The 21,985-nt window shown below is 37.1% G+C and overlaps 1 pseudogene; it reads right to left on the bottom strand.

The window, feature by feature from the left end:
- Positions 1-2,532: 2,532 nt before the first annotated feature.
- On the bottom strand, positions 2,533-2,651 carry LOC112484210 (annotated as a pseudogene).
- Positions 2,652-21,985: the final 19,334 nt, after the last annotated feature.

The raw sequence follows: 21,985 nt of genomic DNA, 5'->3' as shown, positions 1-21,985 counted from the left end.
TGCAAAGGCGGGACATTTGACTCAGGACTGTGACATAACTTGATCTGGAAATTTAACTTCTCTCTATACAAAGCATTATGTTTCAATAACAAGCTATAACTAAGGTTTAAATCAAACTGTTTGCCATTTAATACACAGTCTGTTTGCCATTTAATACACAGAATCATAGGATGAAAAGATGTGGACGAGACTTTGGATAGTGTTTGTCAGTATTTTGCCATCATTTTCACTAAAGGACTAACACAGAGGAAAAAGAGCTTATTCACCAGATGTCCGGGAGCACAGAGAAAGTTCCATCCAGAATGATTTTAATATGTTTTTGAAATCTACTAATTTTTTATCTTTAAAAAATCCTACAATTTTGAAATTGACTCCAAAGTGTCCTTACTTTTTTTTTCTCACAGAAGAGTACTGTTTTAAAAAACTTATCATTGAGTACAATGATGCCTGTTTGTCTCTCACCTTTACATAGCACATAGCATGTGTCCATGTACCCTGAGAAATTTGTAAACCCTGATGCAAAAAATATAGACTGGACAATTATATGCTGTAGTAGATGAGTGAACTGAGATCTAGAAATGTAAAGATATTTGCTTACTGAGATCACCGTGGCAGAACCAGCACAAGAATTTAGGCCAATGACTTTCAGCCCAGTGGGTTTCCCATCAAACTCTGACAATATGTTTCAATCTGATGTCTTTTCCACATGGTTCCTGGAAACTAGGGTTTCCATAACTCGGGAAAATTTTTAGTACTGGTCTGACACCATTTAACCTGGTTTCTGTACTATGTAAGTAAAGATGGAAGACTACTATTAGAGTAATATATATCTATATGTGCCTCTGACAGCAGTCTTGCTCGGTAGGGCAGTTGTGAGGACATTTGTGCATGTGCATGTGTGTGTATGTGTGTGTATGTGTGAGATAGAAGTGGATGAATGGAGGGTGAGCAGTGGTGGTGGCAGCAGTGGTAGGTAACATTCAACAGTAGGTCATCATAGTTTCCCATTCAATGAAACTATTCTTTCCTAAAACCCATTAGTCTGGTTCTGGTTTAGATTGCTAGAGGAAAGAGTTATTTAGTGAGTGCTGCAAGGGATGATTCTTATGGAACTCGTGAGAGATCTGGCTGATGTCAAAATTTTCATAAGATTTTGAATTTTCAGAGACATTTTGTACTCTCCTTGTGAGCTTGATATAAATAGTTTTGTCTTCTATCTCCCAGATAAAACCCATGGGTACAAAGAAGAACTTTAGTTGTTCTACATATGAGTTACAAAATATGTTTGAGTGACTAAATAGATAGATCAATCTTTGTGAATGATTGTTACTCAAATTTACATCACTATTTTCATAAATCAGGAGGGAAATTTGCTATTCTAAACTTAATTGATGAGGAGAGAAAGGTAATACTATATCCATCGAAAGACTATGATACAATGAAATGTATGTAGACTGACCAACCAGACAGAAATAAACCTTTGGATGAGATTAGAGAATTCTGGCTCCTCTCTTTGGTCAGGTGAACTACTCATGGGTATTGATTATATGAATGCATACACCAAACAATCTTGGACCTTGCAGGACACCTACTGAGTGCCAGCCACTCAGGTAGAAGTCGGGTCAGTGAGCCCCAAGTTTCTTACTGTCCAGTGGAAAGACAACTGTATGACTAACTACAGTATATTACAATAAACAAGGTTTATGCTAGTAATATACACTAGAAGAGGGATTGTGTTGATTGATTTATCTTGGGAGGTTAAGGATGATAAGTTGACATGCAAGGATGTATAAACATTTTTTTTCCAGTTTGAAAAGGAGAAAGTAGAAGGAGGAAAGCAATGGCAGGGTGATAGATGCAAATGAGAAGGTGCCATGATCTCTTGGATAAATAAATGGCAAAGAGAAAAGGTAAGTGCAGGAAGATTGAGAAAGATGTTCGTGGAGTGCCAATGTGAACGTGGGAGCTAGCCAAGATTTTCAACCAGGAAATCAGTGATATGGGCTCTTTAAAATAGTATCTCTGACAGGAACTTGTAGAATTGACCAAGCGGTGGTTAGTGTGAGAATATTGGAGAGAAGGGGACCAGTGTTATTTAATTCTATAAGTTCTTTTTTCATACAGACTCAAAATATTGCTAAAAATAAAGGCAGGTTTTAGAAAAGCTGATTTAATCTCTGATTGATAGGCAAAGCAAATATAAATACAGATAAAGTTGCATGCAATGAGAAGGAGAGGTGTAAGTGTAGGAATTGTGTAAGAAAAGGATACAATACTCTTAAAAAAAGACATTCAGAAACTGATTTGGCAAATGTTGTAGAGATGTTGGAAGCAGTCACAGTATGCCACAAAATGATCCGTTAGCCATCTAAAGAATAATGACAGAGCATAGAGAAGGCATACCATATTATTTATTTATTTCACATGATTTAATGGTTTTTTTTTCTCTTTTTTTAGGTGAGGCAACACTTGATTGATCTCACAGATTGCAAGGACGTTGTCAGCTTATGATCCTTTATTTTTTATTTTTTACACCTACAGCACTTGGTCTTCCTAGGTGGTCTCCCATCCAAGTACTAACCAGGCCCAACCCTGCTTAGCTTCCAAGATCAAATGGGATCGGGCTTGTTCAGGGTAGCATGGCCATAGACTGATTTAATGTTAAATGAAAGAATATTCATATATAAAACTTTTTAAAATTTTAATTAGTTTCAAGTATACATTACATTGGTTAGACATTTATATAGTTTATAAAATGATCTCCTCAATTGCTCCCTCCTTTCCCTGACCCTCTACCTAGCCAATATATTAATGCTAAATGCATTCCGTATGCCATGCTCGTGACCATCCATCAGCTACTAATTTGTACTTCTTTAACCCTTCACCCTATTCTCCCAGCTCCCCCAAGCCCCCTCCCCTCTGTCCATCACCAAATTGTCCACTATATTTGTGAGTCCATTTTTGATTAGTTTGTTCTTTTTTTATTCCTTAGATTCCGCATATAAGTGAAATCATATAGTGTTTATCTCTCTATCTGACTTAAATATGTTTTAGGTTCATCAGAGCGATATCTTTTTCCACACCCTTCCTTTTAGACTGTGTGTGTCTTTTAATCTGAAGTGAGTCTCTTATAGGCAACATGTAGGGGTCTTGTTTTCCTTTCCATTCATTTACTCATTTAGTTGGAGCACTTAATTCTTTTCCATTTGAGGTACTTATTGATAGGAATGTAGTTGTTATCATTCTTTATTACTGTTTTTGATACATGTTTTTTCTTCTTAAAGAAGTCCCTCCAACATTTCTTGTAATACTGGCTTGGTGGTGATAAATTCCTTTAGCTTATTTTGTCTGGGAAGTTCTTTATCTGTCCTTCAATTCTAAATGATAGCTTTAGTGGATAAAATATTCTTGGTTGTAGATCCTGGATCTTCATCCTGTTGAATATTTTGTGCCAAGCCCTTCTGTCCTGCATAGTTTCTTTCGAGAAATCAGCTGCCAGTCTTATGGGTGTTCCCTTGTAGGTAACTTTTTCTTGCTGCTTTTAAGATTCTTTATTTGTATTTAACCTTTGGCATTTTAATTATAATGTATCTTTGTGTGGGCCTCTTTGGATCCCTGGTTTTTGGAGCTCTCTGAGCATCCCGAGGGTTTATGTCTATTTCCTTCACCAGGTTAGGAAAGTTTTCCATCATTATTTCTTCAGATAGCTGTTCAACATCTTGTTTCCTTCAGGTACACCAATGAGATGGATATTTTGACCTTTAATAGTGTCCCATATGCTCCTTAAATTATTTTTATAGTCTTGGCATCTTTTTTTCTTGCCATTCTGATTGAGTGTCTTTGGCTTTCCCATCTTCTATGTAGGTCATTTGATCCTCTTCTTTATTCATTTTGTTTATTCCTTTGTTTATTCCATTTAATATACCTTTCATTTCAGATAATATGTTCTTTATTTCAGACTGGTTCCCTTTTATAATTTCATTTCCATTTTTATGTTTTTTATCTCTTTGTTAACGCTTTCACTGAGTTTATCTACACTTCCCAAAAGTTCATTGAGCATCTTTATAACCAGTGTTTTGAACTCTGCATCTGTTAGACTACTTGACTCTATTATTTCTGGATCTCTGTTCTGTTCTCTCAGATGGTTTCTTTTTCTTTGCCTTCCCATTTTGGCTGCCTTCCATGTCTGTTTCTATGTACTAAGCAAAGCTCCTAAGTCTCCCGGTGTTATTAGTGTGGATTTGTGAAGTAGGTGTCCAGTGGCACATCCTGAGAGGGGATCAGCTGCAGGCCAAGTTTAACCCAAGCCTCTGCCTCTCCAGGGCCACTTGTTAAGATTCAGCAAGCAATCCACAGATGCTGTGCTTATAGTTGCCTTGACTGAGGCCAACTGCCTCCAGTGTGAGTCTATGCGCTGCTCATCAAGGAGCACCTGACTCACTGAAGATACACCTGGATGTTGCTTGGGTAGGGCCGCGAGTTGGGAATCCTCTGGGTGAGTGACCTCTGTTAACCAGTTTGATGATGTCTTGGCTATGGCCTTGTGTCCGCACACTGGGAGGGGGGAGGGCTCAACAAGAAACAATGAATACCACCAGCACTTATGTATAGAGCGAGTCTCCTCTTGGCCCTCATTCTGACAATGTCTTCCTATAAGTCCCTGGTGCCCCCTGTGCGCAGCTGAATAGGCACTAGTGCTCAGAATGAGCAGGTCCATCACCACAAAAATCTGCTCACGGACGCAGCCCCTTTAAGAGGCGTCTGCCACTGCCCTGCCACAGGCTCTGTCTCACTCAGCTGCTGGAGACGGGGCAGCCCCGTGTCCTCGCCCCGTCCTACCTTCTGCTGCTGTGGGGTGATTTCTTGGATTTCTCCCTAGTTGTATGTCTTGTTCCTCTAGACCCCAGGCAATTTTTCCTTTCTGTTTGCTTCTTGTTTTTGTCACAACTTTGATTTGGTCGCCAGAGGGATGAACAGAGCCTCTGTCATCTAAGCCATTAATTTCCTCTCCATAAAACATTTTTTTTAATTGAAATACCACCTGCCCTTAAAAATTGACAGCCTTTCCTACTGTCAACATTCCACACCAATATTGCACAATCTGTTACAATCTGTGAACCTACACTGGCACATCATTATCACCCAAAATCGATAGATTGCATTCGGGCTCACTCTTGGTGTTGTACATTCTATGGGTTTGGACAAATGTATAAAGACATGTATCCTTTATTATAATGCCCTACAGAATAGTTCCACTGCCCTAAAACCCTACTATTTTTCATAAAACTTTTTAATAATTATTAGTTTAAAGAAATATATACTTTAAAATGTTTTAATATATGGAAAATATGTATACAATATCAGAATTAAGTTTAGCAGCATATTTTAAGAGTACTGATTCTGGCTTATAGATTTAGATTTCTTACTTGCTCACAGGGCATACTACTGTCCTTTCCTATAATGTGGCCCTTCACTAGATTGCTCTAGGCCCACCGGGCATGTGTCATTTTTAGATCTAAATAATGGTGAAATAGGATTACTTGTGCTAAGAGATAGTTCCTTTTTTTGTGTGTGTGAAAATTTATAGATATAATAAAATATGTGGGGAAAGAGGCACCACTTAACTACATCCAAGAGCAGCAAAATGAATGTGTTAATGATGCCTAAGTAATTGCAAAATATTTATATTTGTGTTGGGGGAGGTCAGTCATTTAGAGCCCCAGATGTTCATACCACCCATACCTTCAGATCCCACAGTGTTAAGAAATCCCAGCACATCTGTTCTCTGCAAAGAACCATGGTGGTCATGGTGTGGTGGTACATATGGCAGGCGGTGGCGGGGGGTGGGGGGTGGTGGTGGTTACATATGTGAAGAATCAGATTCCATGGTTTTTTAAAAAAGTGTAGTTACCTACATGGGAATGACAACAACAAAATTAATGATAGCATCTAAAGAAAGAAAATGACACAAAGAAAAACATTCTAGGAAAAAATAGCTAGCAATCTAAATAAAGCCTGTGTATACTTTTCTATCATCTTTTGTTCCTCTTAATTTTGTGAATATAACGGTTAAAAAAGATTTCATTAATCAATCAATCAATCAATCAATTAATTAATTAATTAATTTAATGGTGACATTGGTTAACAAAATCCAATAAATTTCAACTGTACATTTTAACAGTAAGGCATATATATTTACACTGTGTGTTCACCTCCCATAGTTATATTTCTTTCTGTTGCCAATATTTTAACCCCTTTACCCCATCTACCTCCCCTCTCCCCGCTCTCCCCTACCTTCTGGTAAGCACTAGTCTATTGTCCATGTCCATGAGTCTCTTTTTGTTAGTCCTGTTCATTTGCTGCTTTTAGGTTTATATCCCACATATAAGTGATATCATGTGATTTTCAACTTTTTCTGTCTGCCTTATTTCACTTAGCATGATTATTTCGAGGTCCATCCATGTTTTCACAAATGGCAGTATTTCATCTCTTCTTATGGCTGAGTAATATTCCATTGTATATATGTACCATAGTTTCTTTATCCAGTCATCTATCGTAGGACACTTCGGTTGTTTCCATGTAGAAAAAGATTTTAAAAATGAATGAAATATTGTTCAGTCAGAAAGGAATTTACATAGTATTCTTTAAATAAGAATTGTAGCTTTGGAGATAGATGAACAGTTGTAGGATTACAGGTAGGATAGAACAAGTTCATGGATAGTTTTGGCAAATAAAAGGCTGATATTTTAATTAAATACAAAATTAGAAGATTAAAGAATGGAAAATGATTGATTGTGTTTTGCAGGATGATAGAATAATTCTAAGAAATCTTTTCCTTTTGTTCGTTTATCATCCCTTTCTTGTGAATTAAACATGGGCACAATTGTCTTCTTAACACTGGAGTGCCACCTTTAGGAATAATTTCCATTTTTTATAATATTTGAATAAGGACATGTTTTATATGTTTTAGACATGCTTGAGAAGGTAGGAAAGATTTGGTTGCATGGGAGTTTATATTCAGCTATAAGTTCAGTACATTTGCCTCTTTATTTGTGAAGGCAGTGGTGAGAGGGAACACAGTGTATTAGTGAATATATGGGTAAAGATGTGAAAGGATTTTTCGGTGTGATGTGAAACCTATCTTCCACCTCCATCCCCCATTTCTGGAGTTGACTTGAGTCCATTATAGATATGACTTCAGTGAACCATGAACCATGCAAGTATCTCTTCTTGAGGGTTGTGCAGTGTTAATATACATTCTATCGCTGAGATGCTGTTGTATAATTAAGAAGTGCTTCTTAATCAAAATCAATACACGCAAGGGTACAAACTAAATATCAAACCTTCAAAGTTTATTCATGACATAAATTACCAATGCTGACTCTAATCCATTATTTATGTAGCAAAAGCTTGTGAAAGTATGTGTGAATGGCAGTAGAGGAATAGGGTGATTCTTGCTCAAATCAAAGATGTTAAGATGTCAGGAACTGTTAACAGGACTCTTTTCTGCAAAGGAGCCTCCAAAACTTTTGGAGAAAGCAAACTAACACAGTGAAGAGATTCACTGAACTGGACACATGTGTTATATATACCTGTCTGAATATACGTTACACTTAACAAAGTTTACATTAAAAAATAATGATGAGTACTTGGGATTAACAGATACCCAAATCACCGAGATAAGAGCATTTAAACAGTAAAGAGAGACAAATAGTTATTGCTGGTTTCTGATGAAAATATCACCCATTGTAGGAAACTTAGCTGGAGATAGCTAACAACTGGTCCTAAAGTTTGGGATATTGTTTGATTGTTATTGAGGATAAATGTTTTTAAGAATATCACTTAAGAATATTCCCCAACATAGCTCTGGGCGAATGTGTCCCGCATTCCATGGGGGAGGCAACCGTAAAAACTGAAATAATCTATTTTTTAGATGTCAGAGAAATAGTTTTATACTTGGGGATGGATGCTTGTGTGCTGAAAAGAGAAAAATACCAAAAGCGAGATACGAGAATTAGTTAAAAAGTAGGCCAGCCACAGTACAAGTATGGCCACTGGGAGAAAAAAAAAGTGACAGTAGCAATAACAGAATTGGTTAAACGATATAACCCAAGGAGAAAATGATCTTTTTGGGACTCAGTGAGATAGAGAAGTATTAGGGATTTGAAATCTCAGGGCTCAATATTCAAACATCAGCAGGATTCTTACCTGCACACTGATTGTCCTTGTATCTTCCTTCTCTCCCTGCTAGCTCACTTCCAACAAGTGACCTTGGTGAACAGTGGTCGTATTCTGATTGCCATTTTAATTGTCGTTTAATCTTGGTTGTTTCCTAAACTGGAATGATTTCAAAAATTTATATTTATATTAAAATATAAAAGCTTATATTTTAAATTAAAATATCTACAGGATAGAAGGTGAACTTTATTTAAAATATGTGTGTATAAATATAAATTTATGAGTATATTTAATCCTATTTTGTAGCAGTGTTCAATTTAGGGCATTGTACTTGTTGAGTAGTGTACCAAGATATTAAGAGCCAATTTTAGCTCTCAAGAAATTTAGTGAGAGAACTGATTATTATTAATGTTTCCAGGTTTTCAGTTCTAGAAAACTGGTTTGTGTGGTAAATAATTCAAGATAGTCTAACTGCTGTAAAAGCAAAACAAAACAACTCCCGAGCTGAGCAGTTTACGTATTGTAATTTGTTATTGGTCATGGGGCGAAATGGTCTACTCCACGTAGTAATTTAGGGACCTAGACTCTTTCTGTTCTATGCCTCTGTCATCATATTGGGCCCTGGAGTTATCCACTGGAATCTCTGCATCTGGGCTTCAGTTAGGGGCCAGGCCTGGAAGTGGCAAATGTCACTTCTGCTACATTCTAATAGCCACATGACCCACTGACCTCAAAGAGGTCTGAGAATTGTACTCTTTCTGTATTCCCAGAAGAAAACAAAGTAGGGTCTGGATGACGCACTGTGCCTTTGGAAGGAATCTCTTAGGCTGAACTTTAGAGTTTAAATTGTATTTGCTCATCAGTCATTGAATTTCCCACCTTTAAAGAGGAGGTGGAAGCGGGGAAAACCATAAACAGTTCAAGTACTTACTATATATATATATATATATATGCTCTCAATTAGCCCTTATACAATCTGCTGGGATGGGTATGGTTCTAGCTTGCATATGTAGTTGCTGAGGATGGTAGAAGTTAGACAGCGTGCTCGAAGACACTTAGCTACAAATTGATGGAATAAGTATTTAGATCCTCATGTCTGTTTCTAAGGCATTTGCTCTTGGATCTTTCATATGGTTCAACCTTCTCACCACGGCTGGGCATGTGAACACTATTAACTTGATTGATTCCTTCCTCCATAAAGATATTAAAAATTATATTTTATGACTATATTGGTATGAAGACAAATATATTTACATTTTAAATAATTTGACCTAAAAGTATGTATTTTCTTCTGATTTTAAAAGAAATTAAAATGTTTTCATGGGTTTTGCAACTTCTTGTAGACCTTAGGCACTGGGTTACTGCTAGGCCAATGGGTAAGTCGGCCTGAACCTGCGGGGATGGCGGTAGTTGGGGAAGGGGGTTGAGGATTCAGGAATCCTGGTGTTGGCCAAATATGATCTGATAATCATGAGCAAGGTCAAGGCTTGTTAAAAAATTTCTTAATTTTCTAACAACTGTGAAAGGAAGTAAGCATTTTCATTGATGTTGTTCATCTTTTATCCTATAGTTTCTTTTTATGCAATGAGTGCATTGACTCTGTCTTTTGCCAAAGTATGACCACATAGCAATGGTCACAGGTTAAATAGGAAGGTTTTGGGAAGCAACACGGGAGCCAAAGACTTTTTTACCTTGACTATTGCAGCATGGGATATTTTAATCGATTAACTGACTGATCTAATCAACAAATATTTACTGAGTACTTAGCATGTGCTCAATGTAGGCATGCTTCTTGATATTGGGGCATGCAGTACTGGGTAGAGGGGCAAGTGGGGAGAATAGGAGAGAGATGGTTGATCGTCTTATAATATAAAATGCTATACATTATCAAAGGAGAGAGTGAGGATTCTGAGAAAGCTCATGGGAAGGGCACTTAACTCACATTTCCAAGGCACTGGGGCAGGTAAGGCTCTCCAGATGAAGTGGAATAAGAATTGAAGAGTGTAGGTTGAGTGGGTTAGACAATGAAGAGAAGGAGGAGGTGGAGGGAGGATGGGAATGTCTCAAGCAGAGAGAAAAGTGCTTAAAGGATGGGATGGGAGGTGAGGAGGGGGACAGGGGAGAAACAGGGTACATTAGAGGAACTACAAGGACTTTGGTATGGATACAGCATATTTGGGATGAAGAGAAGCTGCAGAGTTAGGCAAAAGCCACAGAGGCAGAGTATTGAAGGCCATGGTGAGAGTTTAAACTTTATTATAAAAGCAGCGGGGAGCCATAAAGAGTGTTAAGCAGTGGAGTGATATGTTTATGTTTGCATTTAAGAAAGACCATCCTGGTGATAGAATACATTGAAAAGAGACTAGAGAGTATTGATGAGAGAGAGAGCGAGAAAAGAGACCATTATCATTAATTCAGGTGAAAGAAGATGGTGGTTTCAGCTACACTAACAGTAGTGGCTATGAAGGAAAAACAGATATATCTGAGAGATTTCTTTAGGAGCTCTCATTGACAGGACTTGTGATAGACTGGCTGTGGAAGCTGACAGGGAAGCTAATTATGCCCTGTTTTGGGGCTAATAGAATTTACTGGTGGTACCAGTCAGCAAAATGGAGGGAATAGAAGTTGAATTGGAAGATCACAGGGAAGAGTCTCTTTGCAGATTAATATTGAATATGGCCATTCGCATCTGGATTTGATAAATCTATAAAATTGCTGCCCAATTTGGCCTTTGTTATGACCACATTCATGGAAGCACTATGTCTAGGAGACAGTTACCCTCTCTTCTTATTTTCCTTCTCTGCCTTTTTTGCCCTAATTCCCATCCCTTTCTCAGATAAACAGCCTCGAATGCCAGTCTCATGGTAGGACTGTGTTTTAGCAGGAGACTCAGGAGCAGCAATCACTGGCAGCACCTTCCTTTGGCTCTCGGATAAAAACTTTAGACAAGAATGTGCTATAGTTTATTTGGGCATCACCTGATTTTTGAATCGGCCAAGGAACGCCATTGCCTTAACAATTTGCAGAGAAAAGCAGATTGTTACTAAGTTGTCACCACCATTCAACTCCTAAAGCTGCCAAGCTTGGACCAGAGATGACTCCATCTCTTAGGTTAATTTAGGGGAAAAGAGTCCAGAAGTGGTGGGGAAGAGAAGGGTGTGTTGAAGTTTGAGATGCAAGGTCTATGAGAGATTTTCTATGTTGATGATGTTCTTCTCCTCTGAAGATGTTCTTTTCTTTTTCTTCTTTTTAAAAAATACATATTCTCCATCTCCTCTAATTGTAAAGTCATACAATCCACAGATGTTGGCTTGGCAAGTGTGAACAAGGCAGTCAGAAAAATGAAGCAGCAGAGTATTTAGTGTGCCAGGTACTAGGGCATGAGTTTTTAAGGAAGCAACACCTTCCCAGTACACTGGTGAACAGTAAAAACATTCTACTCTCTATACTTCTTTTTTGCTTTGGGGTGTTAGAAAGGGTTGAATGGAAAAGTTGGTTTGTACTGAGGAAAAGGGAGGAAAATTGCAACGGTGTTTTTCTACAGAACAGCTGAGGTCTCTGTACCATATCTTGTGTTTGGTTTGTTTTTATGGGTCCACGGTTGGAATACATAAAAGATAGTTGCCAAAAGGATTGAAATGTCATTTGGAATAACGATAGGAGCTGAACATGACCTCATGGGAAGAATGTTGCTCAGTGGAGGCAAGTGGGAAACTTACATGGATGTGGGGGGCTGACACATTGTTCACTTTCCAGGGGAGGGCTAACAGGAGCAACATGCCAAATGCTGGCAAAATGTTCTGAAGGGCAAACTTTACATGGCCAGAGCATTTGGAATTTTTTTTGTTGGCTTTTTTCTATGGCCACATTTTGCAGCCCCTTCTCAGGCATAGGAAAGCTCTCTTCATTTTCTTGCAGGCTATTAATTCGCTAATACATAGGCCTTTGTTTCATTGACTAAATCCAAGCCAAAGGTGAGCAAATGAGAAATTTATTGTCTCATAGTTCTGTGGAGATTAGAGTTATGCTGCCACAAACCAAAGAACTACCAAAAGTTAGAAGAGAGACTGGAACACAAGCCTTCCCTAGTGTCTTCAGAGGGAGAACGGCCCGCTACACCTTGATCTCAAACTTCTAGCCTCCAGAACTGTGAGACAGTAAAATTCTGTTATTTAAGCCATGTATGTTGAGGTACTTTGTTACAAGAGCCCTAGGAAACTAATACACTATCTAAACCCCTTTAATGAAGTATGTGCCAGACTCTGTTCTTCAGGTGCCTTCTCCATTTTGCAATTTTTTTCTAGAGCATGACGATAGCTAACTCAGATAGAGTCTGTTTGCAATATCACTACCGGTGGTTATATCTCTATGCACACTTTGCATTTGTGGTTCAGGTGAGCTTTGCTGAGTTATGTGAACCTATGTGTTTCAAAACGGACCTCAACATGAGCTCTGGATGCATATATCCTTTATTTTTGAATCAGGAAAAATAATTCTTAAAAATATTTGAAAAACATACTGTTAAATTTTTAGATGGATTTCAAGGACAATTAAATGTTTCCCACATTTAAATAACTTTAGAATGAGTATAATTGGACAACCTCAGGTAAGTCATTTACCTCTATGATTCACACCTGTATTTAAAAAATGGTGGTAACAACAATTTCCTGCTTATATCAAAGGGTTGCTTAAAAAAAAAAAGAATAAACTAAAGAGTATGCAAGCCCTTTATGAACTGTAAAATACATTACATTTTTTGTTATTAACCAAATTTATGATTTTTGCTTTATAATTTGCACTTTTCTTTTAAAATGAATTTAAGACATCTTATAATGAAATACACCAAGTCCAAGATAATTAAAATAGAAAATAAAATATAAAATCATCTTGGGGAAAGAGAACAGATATACCCCATATCCTAAACTAGTGGAGACTGACTTAGCAAACAGCTAGACTATAACTCCCAGCCTTCTTTGCCGTTAGATGTGGCCATGTAACCTGATTCTAGCCAATGGGTTCTAGTGAATGGAAGTGATTTGTGCAACTTCTAGATTGACTCATAAAGCCTCCTATAAGGTGCTTCTCATGCCATAACCCATTCACAAAGAATGGAATGGTGACGTAAAAACCAGAGTGAGCTTGCAAACCATATGGTGAATATGGTATAGGTTTATTAGCTTAGAATGACTGCGAAGAGCAAATCCTTTCTTTCCTCCACAAGGCAATCAGGAACACCTGTCCTGGTCTGCTGTCTGAGTGTGTAAATGAACCCCTGCTGACATTACATTTTTGAATCTGTTTGTTACAGAAGATTAGTCTATTCTAACTAATACATAGAGTTACTATATATGAATACAATCATGTGTCACTTAACGAAGGCGATACATCTGAGAAATGAGTCATTAGGCAATTTCATCACCATGCAAACATTATAGATGTACTTATACAAACCTAGGTGGTATAGCCTACTACACATTTAGGCTATATGGTGTAGCTTGTTGCTCCTAGGCTACAAGCCTCTACAGTATATTACTGTTTAAAACAAGACAAGATTAAATCACGCACAAGAGAAAATGATGCTATCAAGAGTCATGGTAAACACAGGGTGTATGAGGCTTCTCTGCCAGTATACTATGGCATATTGATTTATAGCAAACTGTTTCTATGAGTATAAAGAGTACAGTCTAAAATAATGATAAAAAGTATACTATGGTAAATACATAGACCGGTTATATAGTCGTTTACTATCATTATCAAGTATTATGTACTGCACATAATTGTATGTGCTATACTTTTATACAACTGTCAGAGCAATAGGTTTGTTTATATCAGCATCACCACAAATATGTAAGTAATACATTGCACTATGAAATTATGACTGCCACAACATCACAAGGTAATAGGAAATTTTTAGCTCCATTGTAATCTTGTGGGACCACTGTCACATATGTGGTTTGTTAGTTGCTGACTGAAATGTTATATAGTGAATGACTGTATTAAATTTAGCTTTCAACATTTCTAAATCACAGACTTCAAAAATTGGAAGACATTTTGAAGCTATAGTCCACCCCACTAATTTTTTTAGGTTATCATCTCTCTGTTTCCACTCCTTCAGTATCTCCAGATTGTCTTCATAATTAAATTCAAAATTCGTAATGTGGTTCACAATACATGTTCTGATATCTCCCTACTTCAGCTTGTTTATTGCCATTCTTTTTCTTGCAGATCCTTCTTCAATTAAACAGAAAAATGTGCCTTTCCTTTAACTCTCTCATTTCTTTGTTTCGTTCTCTGTCTCTTTTTCTTGTCTATTTTGAGATTATCTCAACTGTCACCTGCTCTGGAAACCTTTTCCTAACTTTCCCCTCTCTCTTGACTGTAGATGCCCCTCTTATATTTTCCCACAGCACTCCATGAGAATGATTCTTATAATACTTACCTTGCTCTATTGTAATCATTAGTTTGGTTTAGGGATGAGGTGATTAGACTAGAGATCGTTGATGGCAGAAGACTTTCTCTGAGACATTTCGTACCCCTAATTTCTAGCATAGTACCTGGAAAGTTTTCAAATAAGTGGACAAATTATTTTAGCAAATACTTATTGAGTGCTTCCCATATATCAAATACTTTGTTTAGTGCTGGGGATCAAATGATAACCAAAAACCTATAAGGACCCTGCTTGCATGGAGATCACAGTCTAGCAAAGAAGACAAATATTGATCAAATAATTACACAAATAAAAAAACAACCTTGATAGGTGCTGCACATATACATATTTCAGCCATTAGTTTCTATCTAGTCTGATTTCTCAGCACTTGAGAAAAAGAAATTTATGATTCGGCACTCAAAATGATAAGTTTCAGAACATGCAGAATTATTGAATTCCATAAATAATAATCATAGCTTTCACAAATTGAGCCCTTATTATGGGTGAGGCACTGTGCTAAACATTGTAAAAAAGTTATTGCATTAAGATCTTGTTAATCCTCGTGAAAACTCGATCAGTTATAGACTATTATTGCAAAGAGATGAATTTGGAATTATGGTCTGCAGACCAAACTTAGAATTAGAATAATCTATGTAAAAGTGAAGTCAAGCATAGATTGGAGAATTGGTTTTCAGGAATGCTTTTGACAAAGTTCTGATCTGACACCCGGGGTTATCTGGAAATTGACCTACAACTTGCCTTTACTTGCAGAGAGAATTAAAAATTGGATGCTGCTCAGATCTGGTGAAACTTCACTTCAAATCATTGGAGTATAATTGGCATCTGTGTATTCCCATGATCACTTAGGGAGGTCTGGGAAAGTATATTTCTACCTAAGGGTTTACTGCATGTTCTCTCCCTCGCTCTCTCCCTCTTCTCTCTCTCTCTCTCTCTTCCTACTCTCTCCTCTCTCTCTCTCTCTCTCTCTCTCTCTTTCTCTCTCTCCCCTTCACCATTCATTGTCTCCACACAATTATCCACATTTTTCAGCTGGGAAAGTTTGAGCTTAGATGGATTATATTGCCGGGATAATAAGTGATTGAGCCAGAGGTGTGATGTGATATGATAGGACTAAATTCAGTTATTAAAAATGAATCTCTGTTGTCACACATGTGAGAACTGATGGTTTATAGAGACAATAAGATAAAAATATAGGTTTATAATTATAATTTTAACTATCTAAAAAGAAGGAAGCACTTGGAAGTTCTAGCCATAGCAGTTAGAAAATAAATAAATAAATAAATAAATAAAAGCCATCCAAACTAGAAAATAAAAAAGTAAAACTGTCATTAGTTGCAGATGCCATGATACTATAGAGAGAACCCTAAAGATTCCACTAAAAATCTATTAGAACTGATAAATGAATTCAGTAAAGTAGTAGAATACAAAATTAATATTCAGAAATCGGTTGCATTTTTATACACCAAAAATGAACTATCAGAAAGAGAAATTAAGAAAACAATCCCATTTATAACGGCATCAAAAACAAACAAAACAAAACAAAAAAAAAAACAAAAAAAAACAAGCACCCAGGAATAAATTTAACCAAGGAGGTAAAAGACCTGCACTTGGAAAACGATGATATTAAAGAAGATACAAATAAATGGAAGCATATACCGTGCTCGTAAATAGGAAGAATCAATAACATTAAAATATCCATACTACCCAAAGCAGTCTATAGCCTCAGTGCAATCTCTATTAAAATACCAATGGCATTTTTTGCAGAACCACAAAAGACTCCAAATAGCCAAAGCAATCTTGAGAAAGAAGAACAAAGTTGGACGTATCACTCTACCTGATATCAAACCATACTACAAGCCTATAGTAATCAAAACAGCATGGTATGGGCACAAAAATAGACACATAGATCAGTGGAGCAGAATAGCCCAGAAATAAACTTACACCTATATGGTCAATTAATTTATGACAAAGGAGGCAAGATTATACAGTGGAGTAAAGGTAATCTCTTCAACAAATGATGTTGGAAAAACTGGACAGATACATGCAAAAAAAATGAAACTAGGCCACCCTCTTATGCCATATACAAGAATAAACACAAAATAGACTGAAGACTTAAATGTAAGACCAGAAACCATAAAACTCCTGGAAGAAAACATAGGCAGGAAACTCTCTGACATTGCTATTAGTAATATATATATTGATATATCTCTTCAGGCAAGGGAAACAAAAGAAAAAATAAACAAATGGGACTACATCAAACTAAAAAGTTATTGCACAGCAAAGGAAACCATCAATTAAATGAGAAGACAACCTACTGGTTGGGAGAAGATACTCACCAGTGATACATCAATAAGGGGTTAATATTCAAAATATATGAAGAACACATACAACTCAACACCAAAAAACAAAAAAACAAACAATCCAATTAAAAAATGGGCAGAGGACCTGAATAGACTTTTCTCCCAAGAGGACATACAAATGGCCGATAGACATATGAAAAGATGCTCAATGTTGCTGATCATCAAAGAAATGCAAATTAAAACCACAATGAGATATCATCTCACACCTATCGGAATGGTTATCACCATTAAATCAAATGACAAGTGTTGGCAAGGATGTAGAGAAAATGGAACCTTTGTGCACTGTTGGTGGAATTACAAATTGGTGTAGCCACTATGGAAAACAGTTTGGAAGTTCCTCAAATAAATTAAAAATTGAACTACCTTATGACTCAGAAATTCTACTTCTGAGTATTTCTGTGAAGAAATCCAAAACATTAATTTAAAAATGTATATGCACCCCTATGTTCAATGCAGCATTATTTACAATAGCCAAGATACGGAAGGAACCTAACTGTCCATCAATAGATGATTGGATAAAAAAGGAGTGGTATATAAATGCCATGGGATATTACTCAGCCAAAAAAAGAATGAAATCTTACCACTTGCTACAACAAAGGTGGACCCAGAGAGTGTTATGCTAAGTAAGATAAGTCAGAAAAAGACAAATACCATAGAATTTCACTTATATGTGGAAGACAAATACCATATGATTTCACTTATATGTGGAATCCATAGAACAAAATAAATGAATGAACAAACAAACTCACAGATACAGAGAACAAACTGAATGTTGTCAGTAGATGCCATCATAGAATGCCCAGGGCCAAACTATATCCAACTACTTTATAAACCTAGGTACCAAGAAAAGGCATATAGAATTATATGTCTGCAATGTAAGCACTCTTTCATGGTTTTCATCATATCTGCAGACAACATATTGGAGAGAAGAAAGGAGAAGAGGAGGTATTCTAAAAAGACTAAGAACTTACCCAAAGAGAGTAAACCCAAACAAAATAGTTAGACAGGAAGAGATGTCTCAGTTGGCATGAGAGATTAAGTCAGTTTTAAGGTAAGGGGACGCTGCATTTCTCCCCTATATATCTGAGTGTAAAGTGTGTGGCATGACCTTGCTACATTGTCGTATGTATTTTCATTGCAGCAAATTAAGTATGCAATTTAGGGCATTCATTTTGACACTTGATCTAAACAGATGAAAACCCTGTGGAGCAAATTACAGGACGATTCAGAGCAGGAAAAACACTTTCACAAGGAAACAAGAATCACGAGGACATGGTATTCATGTGTAGTGGGTTCACCCACAGCCTATTCAACAGAGGTCCTTATGTGATAAAAGCAGCTTCTATGACTCTTTAGTTTTGACAAGCTGAGAATCTTGAGTCAGTCTCCCTCAGGTGATTTTAGGACTCTAATGGAGTTCCCCACATCCCTACTTAAAAAAAAATCTCTTGACAGATGCCATCCTTTGCTTTTCAATTTTTGGCTAAAGCCTTTATTTTCCATTAAAACAATGCTGATTTAATACTAATTTGAGGTAATTTCCCCCCAATTTTTGTCACCAAATCTAGTTATTTCTTCCTATTGTGTCTTAAGCAATGATGTCTACTAGCAGAGAGAATTTATTGTAAGACAGTTGTTTCTCATTCTTAATTAATCAAAGATATAGAACAATTCAAATTAGTTCTTCCAGTCTGCTTCTAGAGCTATCTGCTACTGCTTTATTGCCTTGGTATACATATTCCAGGCTAAAGTTTCCCTCACCATAGTCTTTTATCACTTTTATCCAGGGCCTCCAAAATGGAGATAGTAAAAGAAGAAGCTAGTATAGTGCAGTTTTGGGAAAAGAATATGAGTGATTATTGAATCAGTTCACATGCTAGCTTTGTGTTTCACTCAGGCAAGATGCTAAACTGTATCTCATTCATTTAAAGCAGATAATAAGACTTCTTGGACTGTTGTGGAGAAATTGAAATGGTTCAATATGCATAAAAGTTCCTTGTATCATTGTTTGTTACAGTTATTCTACTTTCAGGAATTGTTTGTAAGAATGTTATCTAATATATGAAAACATTTATGTACACGAATCTATTTGCTGCAGCATTATTTATAACTGCAAATGAAATAAAAAAAGAAGCCAAGAGATAATTAGCTATTTTTGATTGTCTGATAACTTGAACCCTGCTTTTCAAGTGTTTAAGTTTGACAATTATCAGTCTATGTCAACAGAGTTCACATACAAAATTGAAAAAAAATTTTTTTTGAGTAGTTTTTTCCCCCTAAGATCTTATACTTCTTCTCTGTCTTTCTTCATGTCTCTTTACATGTCTATGTCTGTTTTTATTTTATATAAGTTCTGACTACATGCCAGGCATTCACCATGGGAAGCACTTTAGAAACTCTTTTTGTTGACTCAAGCCTGAGAATAGAAAGATGACTGATTAATAAATTACCCTCTCTTTCCTCATCTCTCTCTTTCTTCCTCCTTCCCTCCCTCCCTCTCCTCCTTCCTTCTAAATTATGCATAATCAAGAAAGCCTCACCATGCCCTGTGTTCTTGTTTGTTTCCTGTTTTCTTTCCATACAGTCCCACACTTACAGTTTTGTCCTGTCTTGTGTACAAACTAAAGGACCTCTGAGCTTCATTTCTAGTATTTCTTACTTCTGGCACCCATCTCCTTGGTGTCCTGGGAACCAGAGGGCAGAAAGCAATCAAGAATGCTAGGTCATAAATTTGTGGATTTATTACTCAGAGCATGACTCTCCCTATGGCAGGAACAAAGGGATAAGGAAAAATTAGAACTGGGGACAGGAGAATAGTCCCGGATCTTTGGCATCTGGCCACTGCTACGGTTGTTACTGGTTTCGTGACCTTAAGCAGCTCTCTTAAACTCCCAGCTTCGTATAACACACCTTTTTGGGTTATTTGAATCTATAGTTCATTGTCTTTGAACAATTTTACAACTCTTTAAGTTGTAAAAACTGATAGTGATGCAAGTGATTTCTGTTGATGCAAGTGATTTCTGTTTATAGAAGTGCAAATAGATTTTGTCCAGTGAAGATGAAATTGGTTCTGTCCTATAGAAGTTACAATTATTGCATTTACCAGCAATTTTTTTTTATTGAGGTAGCATTGGTTTATAACATTACATAAAATTCAGATGCACAATATTGTAATTCGACTTTTGTATACTCTATTGTGTGCTCACCACCAAACATCTAGTTTTCACCTGTTACCATATATTTGATCTCCTCTACCAATTTTACCCTCCCTCTACTCCCCTTCCCCTCTGGTAACCACCATTCTATTGTCTGTATCTATGAGGTATTTTTTGTTAGTTCATTTGTTACTTTTCTGTTCAGAATTCCACAAATGAGTGAAATCATACAGTTTTTGTCCTTTTCTGTCTGACTTATTTCACTTAATATAATACCCTCAATATCCACCCACGTTGTTGCAAATGGCAAGATTTATTTCATCATTCATAACAGACTGTGTCAATACTCTGAATTCTCTGTTGAATAGTTTTTTAAGCTCTTACTGTTTCTTTCATTAATTAACAATTTAAATAAAACTCTTGGAGTGAGGAAAACATGGCAGAGTGAGAGACATCCTCAGATCTCTACCCTTGAAACAACAATAAGCTGAACATCTGAAACTCAACAAAAAACTTCCAAACTGCACAGCAGCACATGTGAGCGTGTGATCTGCACATAAGAGCTACCACAGGTCAGAACCCCAGGTGTGGGGCGATGAACTGAGAGAAATAAAGAAGCTGTCTCAAAGCCTCTGGAGCTCCCTGCAGGAGGAGGGGGAGGGGAAAAAGTGCAGTGACTTCCCTGAACAGCTCTGCCAGGAAGAGCTGTGCATTCCACGTAGCCGGCAGGAGGGCCCAGTTGTCAGGGCAGAAAGCAGAGTAGTGGGACGGGACTGCAGAGAATCAACAGTTGATCTTTACTGGCTGCGGTTGCAAAACTGAGGTTGAGCTGCAGCACCCAACTCCCGACCTAGAGGTCCCCTCCCCCCCATACTCTCTGAGACCAATCACCGTGGAGCCCCAGGGGAATCTGAGCAAATGCTGCTGAGACTATCGCTGACACTGACAGGGACTGAAACAGGGCAGCGAGCATGATTAAATATCTACAAGAAAATAAAAAGGCATTATTTAGGCTTTATATAAAGTAAAGATCCAAGAAGCTCGGAAGCCACCTACTGGAAATCAAAATAAAAGAGCCTTCTTTGTAGCAAGCTAAAGAGAGATTTTTTATATAATAAATCCTTCTGTAAAAACAGCAGAATACACTTCCATTTATGCTCAGGTGGAGAAATAGTCTATTAAACACCATGAACAACCAAGGTGACAAGGCAAGAAAGAATGAGAAAAATCTCCAGAAAATAAGCTTACAGACATAAAAATATGTGACTTAAATGACAGAGAATTCAGGATGGTACTTCTGAAAAACTCAGTAAGTTCAGAAACAAGTCATATCAACAATTTCAGGAATTGAAAAAACAACTAGATGAGCAGAGCAAGGAGAAGATAAAACACACACGCGCGCGCACACACACACACACACAAACACACACACACACACACACACACTGCAAGAGTTGAAAAATGAAATAGCAAGCTTGGGAAATAAAGTCAACCAAATGGAGGAAAGGATCAATGATATCAAAGACAGAAATTTAGAAATAAATCAGAAAGAAGAGGAGAGAAACCGAAGAATGAAAAATAATGAGAGAGAACTAGCTGATACCATCAGGAGAGGAAACATAAAAATAATGAGCATTATGGAAGGTGAAGAAAAGGAGCAGGGACTAGAAAGCATTTTCAGACAACTATTTGATAAGAATTTCCCAAATCTAAGGAATGAGCTGGAGCTTGGAATTGAAGAAGTCAACAGAACACCCAATTATCTCAACCCAAAAAGGCCTTCACCAAGACATTGTATTAAAGTTATCAAAAATCAACAACAAAGAATTCTCAGGGCAGCCAGG

This window comes from Pteropus alecto, unplaced genomic scaffold (genome assembly GCF_000325575.1).
Source record: "Pteropus alecto unplaced genomic scaffold, ASM32557v1 scaffold237, whole genome shotgun sequence".
Classification (NCBI taxonomy): Eukaryota; Metazoa; Chordata; class Mammalia; order Chiroptera; family Pteropodidae; genus Pteropus; species Pteropus alecto.
This window is presented reverse-complemented; position numbering and strand designations above follow the sequence as displayed.